Below are 10,466 nucleotides of genomic sequence, written 5' to 3'. Positions count from 1 at the left end.
ATACTTGGGACTATAACGATCAGGATGACTACAGGGATGCCTATTACTGGGGTTACGAAAGGGGCAAATAGAGTTTCGTCCATACTGTTTCTCAAGGGGCATGTTGTTTTTGTATTTTAGTGAGTGTTGATTTTGGGTTGGGGTAGTAGATGTGCTTTGAGATTTTTAGTTGAAATATAATAAATAGTGTTAGAAATATAGATGAAATAGTAACAAATGTTGATATATCTAGTTGTGGCATGTCATCAAGGAGAACTTTGGCTCTCAATTTTTAACTTAAAAGGTTAATGCTAATCTAGCTTCTTAATGAGTTTATAGTGTAGACGCTGATCATTTCTTGAAGTATTTTAGGGGCACTAGTTCAAGAACAATTGGCATGAAGCTGTGGTTTGACCCACAGATCTCTGAACACTGTCTGTAGAACAAGCCTGGTCATGTTGATATTAGGGTTGTTTGGTGTAGGTGCCCTGGGATTGCGTCTGTCTTTAGGCCCAAGGAGGGTATGGCTCATGAGTGTAGTATGTCTTCGGAGGAAATTAGTACTCGGATTGTTATCTCTATAGGTAAAATTACTCGGTATCTACTCCTAGTAGTCGTAGTTCTCCTGGTTTTAGGTCTGGTGTTGGGATTATATAGGAATCAAAGTTTAGGTCTTTGTAGTCAGTGTATTCATAGCTTCAGTATCATTCATGGCCTATAGTTTTTACAGTAAGAGATGGGCTGTTGATTTCATCTACCATATAAAGAGCTCGTAATGATGGCAGGGCGATTAAGATTAAGATAATGGCCGGCAGGATAGTCCAAATAGTCTCCACCTCTTGGGCATCTGTTGTGCTAGTATGTGTTAACTTAGTTGTAAGTATTAGTGTAATGATATAGAGGACTAAGGAGCTAATTAGGAAAACAATTATTAGTGTGTGGTCGTGAAAATGTAGCAGTTCTTCTATGATGGGTGATGTTGCATCTTGAAAACCTAGTTGGAAGGGGTATGCCATAGAGATATATAATATTTTCACTTGTGACTTAACTTCGACAAAGTTATATAAAATTTTACTAATACCTAGTTCATGAAGAAAGACATAGTGGCTATGATGTTGGCTTGAAACCGATAAGAGAGGGTTTGATTCCTTCCTTTCTTGACTATTTTAGATTAATGTAGGTTGGTTCTTCGAATGTATGATATGGTGGAGGACATCCATTTAGTCATTCTAAATTTGTGATAGTAAGCTCTACTGCTAATACTTCTCGTTTGGATGTGAATGCTTCTCAAATAATGAAGACTCAGTATGACCGCTGTTAATGAGATGAATGAGCCTGTTGACGAGATGGTATTCCATGTTGTACAGGTGTCTGGATAGTCAGAGTATCATCGAGGCATGCCAGATTAGCCTAGGAAATGTTGTGGGAAGAAGGTTATGTTGACACCCACGAATATGATCACAAAGTGAATTTTTGCTCATGTCAAGTTGAGTGTATACCCTGAGAATAGTGGAAATCAGTGTACAAATCCTCCTATGATAGCAAAAACAGCTCCCATTGAGAGCACATAGTGAAAGTGTGCGACTACATAGTAGGTATCATGAAGTACAGTGTCTAATGATGAATTAGCTAGGACAATACCTGTTAGTCCACCGACTGTGAAAAGGAAAATGAAACCCAAGGCTCACATCAGGGCCGGTGATCATTGAATATTGCCTCCGTGGAATTGTTGCCAATCAGCTAAATACTTTTACCCCTGTAGGGATGGCAATAATTATAGTAGCTGATGTAAAGTATGCTCGCGTATCAATGTCCATACCTACTGTGAATATGTGATGGGCCTATACAATAAAACCTAAGAACCCAATTGATATTATAGCTCATACCATACCCATATATCCGAAAGGCTCTTTTTTTCCTGAGTAGTAAGGTGCAATGTGTGAGATCATTCCAAACCCAGGTAGGGTGATGGTGGCCTTGTAGAATGAGTGTGAGTGTTCCTTCTCTGCTATATTTTGGAAGAGTTTGAGAAGGATAGGTGTTAGCTTTTCTCTAAATGTTTGATAGAATTCACCTGTGAAGCCATCTGGTCCTGGGCTTTTGTTTGCTGGAAGATTTTTAATCACAGTTTCAATTTCAGTGCTTGTGATTGGTCTGCTCATATTTTCTATTTCTTCCTGGTTCAGTCTCGGAAGGTTGTGCTTTTCTAAGAATTTGTCCATTTCTTGCAGGTTGTCCATTTTATTGGCATAGAGTTGCTTGTAGTAATCTCTCATGATCCTTTGTATTTCTGCAGTGTCAGTTGTTACTTCTCCTTTTTCATTTTTAATTGTATTGATTTGGGTCTTCTCCCTTTTTTTCTTGATGAGTCTGGCTTATCAGTTTTGTTTATCGTCTCAAAGAACCAGCTTTTAGTTTTATTGATCTTTGCTATTGTCTGCTTTCCTTTCTAAACGATTCACTTAAAAAAAGTTTATTTATTTATTTATTTTTGGCTGCATTGGGTCTTGCTGCACGCAGGCTTTCTCTAGTTGCAGCAAACGGGGGCTACTCTTCGTTGAGGTGCGTGGGCTTCTCACTGTGATGGCTTCTCGTGTTGTGGAGCATGGGCTCTAGGTGCGCGGGCTTCAGTCGTTGTGGCACGCAGGCTCAGTAGTTGTGACTCGCGGGCTCTAGAGTGCAGGCTCAGTAGTTGTGGTGCATGGGCTTAGTCGCTCTGCGGCATGTGGGATCTTCCTGGACCAGGGCTCGAACCCGTGTCCCCTCCATTGGCAGGTGGATTGTTAACCACTGCACCACCAGGGAAGTCCCTGAATGATTCTAGCTTTTTTTTTTTCAAACTTTTTTTTTTTTTTTTTTTTTGCGGTATGTGGGCCTCTCACTGCTGTGGCCTCTCCCGCTGCAGAGCACAGGCTCCAGATGTGCAGGCTCAGCGGCCATGGTTCACGGGCCCAGCCGCTCCGCGGCACGTGGGATCCTCCCGGACCGGGGCACGAACCCACGTCCCCTGCATCGGCAGGCGGACTCTCAACCACTGTGCCACCAGGGAAGCCCCCAATGATTCGCTTTTTAGTGCAGGGACTTATTCATCCTCAAATGAAACCTGGTAGGAATTCAATGAATATCTGTCAGATGATTAAATAAATGAGCAACAATTTAATTCTGCAGCCACCTTTGCTGGGTAAGACACTTTGGATCTGAAGATTCTATTGAACACAGGGTACCCTCCAGCTCCTCAAGAAATAGTGGACATGGAACCTTCCCTTGAGGGAGAGAAAGCATGTTTCTGGGAGCTTTGCAAATGTTTCATGGGAATCCCACTTTTGGTTCTCTTAAGGACTCTTTTTTGGTTCATCACTCCATATGCCTCATGGACCAAATTACTACATGTTTCTGGTGGTTCAACATGTTCTTGGCCACAGAGGCTGATATGCTGCTACAAACTGAGCCTGGTAGGAACTTAAAAGGAGATACTTCTCATCTGTCCTCTGGCATGCCTTCAGTGAGACTCAGGCATCTGAAGACATCAGACCCAGACACCAAAATGAAATTAACAAGAAGGGGCTCCCATGAGGGGGACTGGGCGCCTCAGATTCAAATGAGCAGTCGATTGAATCCAGTGAAGGCGCTAATGAGCTGTTCTACGCAGCTCTGGCAAACTCACCCTGCACCTATAATTTTCTCTCTGGATATCATTAAAATCAAATGATTCCCTTATTTGGGGTATCCATTTACAGTGTAATTATTTTGGTCTTTTGTAGTGACTTTCGTGGTTAAATTAGGCAATTCTCCTGCCTGTGTAGATAATGTAATGACTTTTTAATCATTTGTTTTCTACCAGCCAAATTGTTTCCATGATCCCATTAGAATTCTTCTGTAGTGATTCCAATGGATTTATTGAACTACTGGTGACAGCCTCACTGATGAACTGCAGGCTGCCTGCCGTTAAATTCAGCCAATGAATATCAAATACCTTCCATTTTCCCAGGAACCCAGAAAAAAATCTAATAATTTTGATCGATGGATATGTTTCCTGACATTCAGCATAGAAATTACAAAGAATACCATATGCTTATGGTAGGTTTTAAAAATATAAATTTATTTTTTTTATGATTATGAAAGTAATACATTATTATTCTTGAAAAATCCAGAAATAGGGCTTCCCTGGTGGTGCAGTGGTTGAGAATCTGCCTGCTAATGTAGGGTACACGGGTTCGAGCCCTGGTCTGGGAAGATCCCACATGCCACGGAGCAACTGGGCCCATGAGCTACAATTACTGAGCCTGCGCATCTGGAGCCTATGCTCTGCAACAAGAGAGGCCGCGATAGTGAGAGGCCCGCGCACCGTGATGAAGAGTGGCCCCTGCTTGCCACAACTAGAGAAAGCCCTTGCACAGAAACAAAGACCCAACACAGCCATAAATAAATAAATTTAAATCATATGGGCTTCTAGGAAGACCTCTGCTTAAAAAAAAAAAAAAAAATCCAGAAATACCCCAAATACAACAAATACTATAAGAACGCCTGTAATTTCACCATTTACTTAAAACCATTTTGTATTAGATGGTATCTCCCTATAGTTTTTTTAAAAAAATCTATTTCTCTTTCCATTATCTATCAATTATCTGCATACCTATCTATCTATTCAAAATTGGAGCCATAGTTTTTTAACCATATTTTTTTCATTTAATATGCATAAGACTTTTTCCATGTCCCTGAATATTCATTGCAGTTATAATCTTTAATGGTTGTGTGATATTTTAGTGTATACATTTGTTCTCCAAACATTTTCTGAGCTCCTACTCTGAACAAGCAAAGACTTACTGTAATTTATTTAGTCATTGATCTATTGTTTGAACATTGTTTGAACTTTTAAAAATATAAGTCACATCATAGCTCTCTGCTCCAAACATTACAAGAGCTCCCCATTTTGCTAAGAGTAAAAGCTTACATCCTTATGATGGCCTTTGAGGCCCTTCAAGGTTGCCCCCAACTCTTACCTCTCTGGCTTCATCTCCTATTCTTCTCCCTGCCCAGGCCACACCAGCCCCACTGGACTCCCTACTGTTTTTCTAATTGTCAGACAAGCTGTGCCCCTGGGCCTTTGCACTAGCTGTTCCCTCTGCCTGGAATGCCCAAAGACCCACTACCCAGATTTCTCACCGCCTTAGAATCTTGTGCTCAGGCGTCATCTTCTTAATGAAGCAAACTGTTCCTTTTTGTCTTGCCTCCAGCCACTCCTGATTGCTCTTATCTTGCTTTGTCTTTTTTTTTTTTTCACAGCGTCTATTATTTTCTCATGTACTATTATACTTTATTTACTAAGTTTACCATTTATTATCTACTCCTTCCACTGTAATGTAAATTCCATGAGGGTAGAGATTTTTGTCAATTTTGTTCACCAATGTATTGCAGGTGCCCCAAACACTACTTGGCACATAGTAGGTGCTCAATAAATATTTGTTGCATGAATGTATAAATGTTTTTGCATTTTTGGCTACTTGTGTACAACGCTATATAGAGTCTAAATCTTTGAATCAATCTCTTGTGATTTTCTGAGATTTCATGGAATTACTGAATCAAAGGAACAACTTTTAAGGCTTTCTGATATATGTCATCAAACAGCTTTTTAGAAAACTTGTGCTGATTTATGCTTCCAACAGAGTATAACTATGTCCATCTCATTGCATTAACACAGGCATTAAGTATTATTTTAAAAATAACTTCGTTAACCTGAGTGCTGAAGAACACTACTCATTTTTAAATTTTATGTTAAAAAATTTTACAACTATTTGACTACTAGTAAGTTTGAAGATTTAAAAATCAGCTTATTAGTTATTGATTTCTTGGGGGGATCACCTGATCACATTCCTTACTGATTTTTTGTAGTGAATATTAAGATTTATTTTCATGTTTATTAGGAATAATTTGTGCACACAAGAGAATATATTTAGAGAAAAAAAAATACTCTTGAACCCACCGCCCAGTTTAAGAAATAGGACATCGTCTGTTCTTTTGAAATCCTAATGTCCCAGTGAATGCCTCCCAGCCCCATTCCTTAACATCTTCACAGAGAAACCATTGCTTTTGTGTGTGTCCCCAATGGCATATTGTTTAGTTTTGTCTGTTTTGAAAATGGAGTCATACTGCAGTTCAACATTGTGTTTCTAAAATGTTTGATTGCTGAAATCTGGCTGCAGCCTCCGCCGCGCCCGCCGCCCCCCCGCCACCTCGGACAGTGGACCCGCACAAAGTGAGCGAGCCTCGAGCCTTCGTGAAAATGTGCAAGCAGGACCCGAGTGTTCTGCACACCGAGGAAATGGGCTTCCTGAGGGAGTGGGTGGAGAGCCTGGGGGAGTAAAATACCACCTGCTACTCATAAAACTAAATTGGAAGCAAATACCGAGGAAGAAAAAACAGATAGTAAGAAGGTGGAGGAAAACATAAAGACAGAGGAACCATCAAGTGAGGAAAGTGATCTAGAAATTGACAATGAAGGTGTGAATGAACCAGACACTGATGCCCCTCCAGAAATGGGAAATGAAAATGTAGAGATAACTGAGGAGATGATGGATTAGGCAAATGATAAAAAAGTGGCTGCCGTTGATGCCTTAAATGATGGTGAACTACAGAAAGCCATGACTTGTTCACAGATGCCATCAAGCTAAATCCTCGTTTGGCCATTCTGGATGCCAAGAGAGCAAGTGTCTTCCTCAAATTACAGAAGCCAAATGCTGCCATCCGAGACTGTGACAGAGCTATTGAAATAAATCCCGATTCAGCTCAGCCATACAAATGGCGAGGGAAAACGCACAGACTTTTGGACCGTTGGGAAGAAGTTGCCCATGATCTTGCCCTTGCCTGTAAGCTGGATTTTGTTGAAGACGCTAGTGCAATGCTGAAAGAAGTTCAACCAAGGGCCCAGAAAATTGCTGAACGTCGGAGAAATCATGAGCGAAAACGTGAAGGGAGAGAGATCAAAGAAAGAGTAGAAAGTGTCAAGAAGGCTCGGGAAGAACATGAGAGAGCCCAGAGGGAGGAAGAAGCCAGACGACAGTCAGGAGCTCAGTATGGCTCTTTTCCAGGTGGTTTCTTGGTGGAATCCTGGTAATTTTCCTGGAGGAATGCCTGGAATGGGGGGGGGGCATGCCTGGAATGGCAGGAATGCCTGGGCTCAATGAAATTCTTAGTGATCCAGAGGTTCTTGCAGCCATGCAGGATCCAGAAGTTATGGTGGCCTTCCAGGATGTGGCTCAGAGCCCAGCAAATATGTCAACATATCAGAGCAACCCAAAGGTTATGAATCTCATCAGTAAGTTGTTGGCCAAATTTGGAGGTCAAGCATAATGCCCTCTGACAAATAAAGCCCCTGCTGAAGGTAAAGCAACTTAGATCACCTAATGGATGTCGCAGTAATACAAACCGTGTACCTCTGACCTTCTCATGAAGAAAGCTGGGGTGCCTTGAGGATAATCCCTGCCCCTCTGCCCCAAATGCAGCTGAAATATTTTACAGTGGTTTGCCATTAGGGTATTCATTCAGATAATGTTTTCCTACTAGAAATTAAAAACTTGAAACAATTAAAAAAAAAAAAGTAAAATTAAATGTGAATTCAGCAACTACAGTTCATTTGCTTTTCCTGCTATATACTATTCTCTTGTGTACATATACCACTGTTTATTTATCTAAGCTCAGTGGGCAGTAGGATTGTTGCTAACTCTTTGGTATGATAAATGACACTGCTACAAACATTCTTACTCATGAGCGCTGAGGCGTTATACACAAACTGTCTGTAGGGTATGTACCTAGGAGTGGCATTTCTGGGTCATTGAGGATGTGTATGTTCAACTTTTCAAGATAATGTAGAACTCCTTTCCAATTTGGTTGTATTAATCTATATTCCTACTAGCAGTGGGTGGGCTTTCCCATTGCTTCACAATTTTTCTAACTCTTAGTACTATGCTGGAGTGGCTGAAAAGTGGTATCTAATTTTGGTTTAAATCTGCATTTACCTTTCAAATGATTATTGGCGATTTACCTTTCCTCTTCTTTTTATTTATATTTAAAGGGTGATAACCACTGTTACCACAGTCATTGACTGGGTACTACATTGCGTGCCAATCCCTGCACATTGCATCGTCCACTCACCAACCCTGTGAAGTAGTTACCATCATATTTTGGGGCCCCAGGGAGATTACTATCAGAGTACATATTACAAACTGTATTTCTTCCAAATGATGACCTTCACATCTTTATAACATGTGACTTGAGACCCAAGACTAACCTGTAATCTTGTTAGACTGCAATTTGACAGAAGGTATCTAAGTTCTAAAGTCTGTCCTAGGTCTTCCAGAGATTAAAAAAAAGAACACTAATAGTCGTATGAGAGAAAAATTTCTAGAGTTTATCTCCAAGGCCATTTTCTTGTGACCTTAGCAGAAAGGAAAAGGTCAATGGCATCTTTGTCATTATGTCTTGAATGATTTAAGAAATCACATACATGTGAAAGTACCAGCTGGAGAAAGATACATGCCTCCTCTCAGAGGAGTTGTCTCCTGAAGGAACCTATTATTATTTTTTCAATGAATTACTTTTTTTTCTGTTGGATTTCCAAAGGGGAGTTGGCTGGTTCCAAAATCGAGTCTGGAATTTTAGAAAAAGGGAATGTTGTTATTGTTTCTTTTGAACTAATCAATCCAATAAGCATCTATTTTGAATCTGCTTTCTCTAAGACCCTAAGACACAGAGATGTTTGAAAGAACAAGAGGATATCGTTCCCATTTCCACTCTGTTTCCTATTAAGTTGGAAGGTTTCAAACTCTCAAAAATAGAATTCATTCATTTTTATTTATTTTCTGTCATTTATGTGTACCCCTGGTGTGTGATGGTTAATCCAAGATTAGGTTAGGGGGCCTGATTGATCCCTAGATACATGGAAAGCCATCATTTTAAGAAATGTTTTCAACAATATTAATAGTATATCAGAGGTAAACAACCAGCCCAGAGCTTCCTGTCAATCTCCCTGTGAGAAAACCCATAGGAAGTAATGTGGGACGGATCTAAGGGGGCATGGAAAGGTGTTATCATTGTGCTTTGGAAGGCTAGGGCTAGACCATTGCAGGCTAAGCAGGTCTTCACTCCCAGAGTCCCCTCTCTGATGGAGGAGGCCCCGGCCAGCCTGATGGAGAGCTAGGTATGTGGGAGTGGAGAGGGGTGACATGCTTTGCTGACACTTGCCTTTGGGTCAAACTAGGCTCAGGAAGCCCACTGGGCCGCAGACCACTGGGTCTCCAGGCAGCCTGCGAAGGGTGAGCAAGCAGGAGGTCAAGAAATGGGCAGAGGAAAGAATGACACTGTGGGCCATGAGGCCAGATCTGAACTTGATCTTTCCCGTTGCACCTCTGGTTGGGTTCATTTGTGCTTGTCTGCCAGCCCAAGATAACACATACAGCACATACACACACACATATTCCACACTCATATCCTTTTCTCAACCTTTCCATCACTCACTTTACCTATACTGTATGTGGCCTTGTGCTATATTCACTTTAAACAAATAATTTTATTGAAGTATAATTTGCATACCATGAAAGTTACCCACTTTAACGGTACAATTCAATGTTTTTTTTGTTTTGTTTTTGGTAAGTTTACTGAATTTGGCAACCATCACCAAAATCTAGTTTTGCAACAGTTCTGTTACCCCAATAAAATCCTTCACGTCCATTGGAAGTTGACCCCTGTTTCCTACCCTCCAGGCCCAGAGCAACCAGTCGTCTGCTTTCCATCTCTTATAGATTTGCCTTTTCTGGATATTTCATATAAATAGAATCATGCAAAGTTGGTCTTTTGTGTTTGGCTTCTTTCAATTAGCATGAAGTTCATCCATGTTGTAGCGTATATCAGTTTTTCATTTCTTTTGACTGCAGAGTGGTGTTCTATTGTTTGGACACACCACATTGTGTTTGTCACTTGCCAGTTGATGGACATTTGGGCTGTTTACACTTTGGGGCTATTATGAATAAGGCTGCTATGAACATTCATGTGTAAGTCCTTGAATAAGCATTTCTCTCGGGCATGTACATAAGAGTGGAATTGCTGCATCATATGATTAAGTCTATGTCTAACTTTTTAAGAAACTACCAAACTGTTTTCACATCAGCTGTACCATGTTATGTTCCCTGTGATTGACTTTTTCATATGAGTTCTGTCTCCCTTTACAGGCTATAGGCTTCTAGGGGACAGCACTCCTGCCTGTAGCTCTGTGTAACCATAACTCTCAGCATAGAGTAGGTCTGTGGTCATTAATGATGATTGCTGGAGTGGGCTGAATGGTGATTCCAAAGATATATCCACATTGTAATTCCTGGAACCTGTGAATATTACCTTATATGACAAAAGATGTGATTAAGTTAATGGTCTTGAAAGGAGGGGCTCCTCCTGGAATATCTGGGTGTATCCTAAATGCCATCACAAGTATTGTTGTAAGA

At 40.7% G+C, this 10,466-nt stretch overlaps 1 pseudogene; it reads left to right on the top strand.

Moving 5' to 3' along the window:
- Nucleotides 1-3,385: 3,385 nt before the first annotated feature.
- LOC115858764 (hsc70-interacting protein pseudogene) lies at nucleotides 3,386-7,326 on the top strand (annotated as a pseudogene).
- The last annotated feature ends 3,140 nt before the right edge of the window (nucleotides 7,327-10,466 follow it).

Source organism: Globicephala melas, chromosome 10 (genome assembly GCF_963455315.2).
Source record: "Globicephala melas chromosome 10, mGloMel1.2, whole genome shotgun sequence".
Taxonomy (NCBI): domain Eukaryota; kingdom Metazoa; phylum Chordata; class Mammalia; order Artiodactyla; family Delphinidae; genus Globicephala; species Globicephala melas.
The sequence above is the reverse complement of the archived record's forward strand: the minus strand, read 5'-3'. Positions and strand labels throughout refer to the sequence as shown.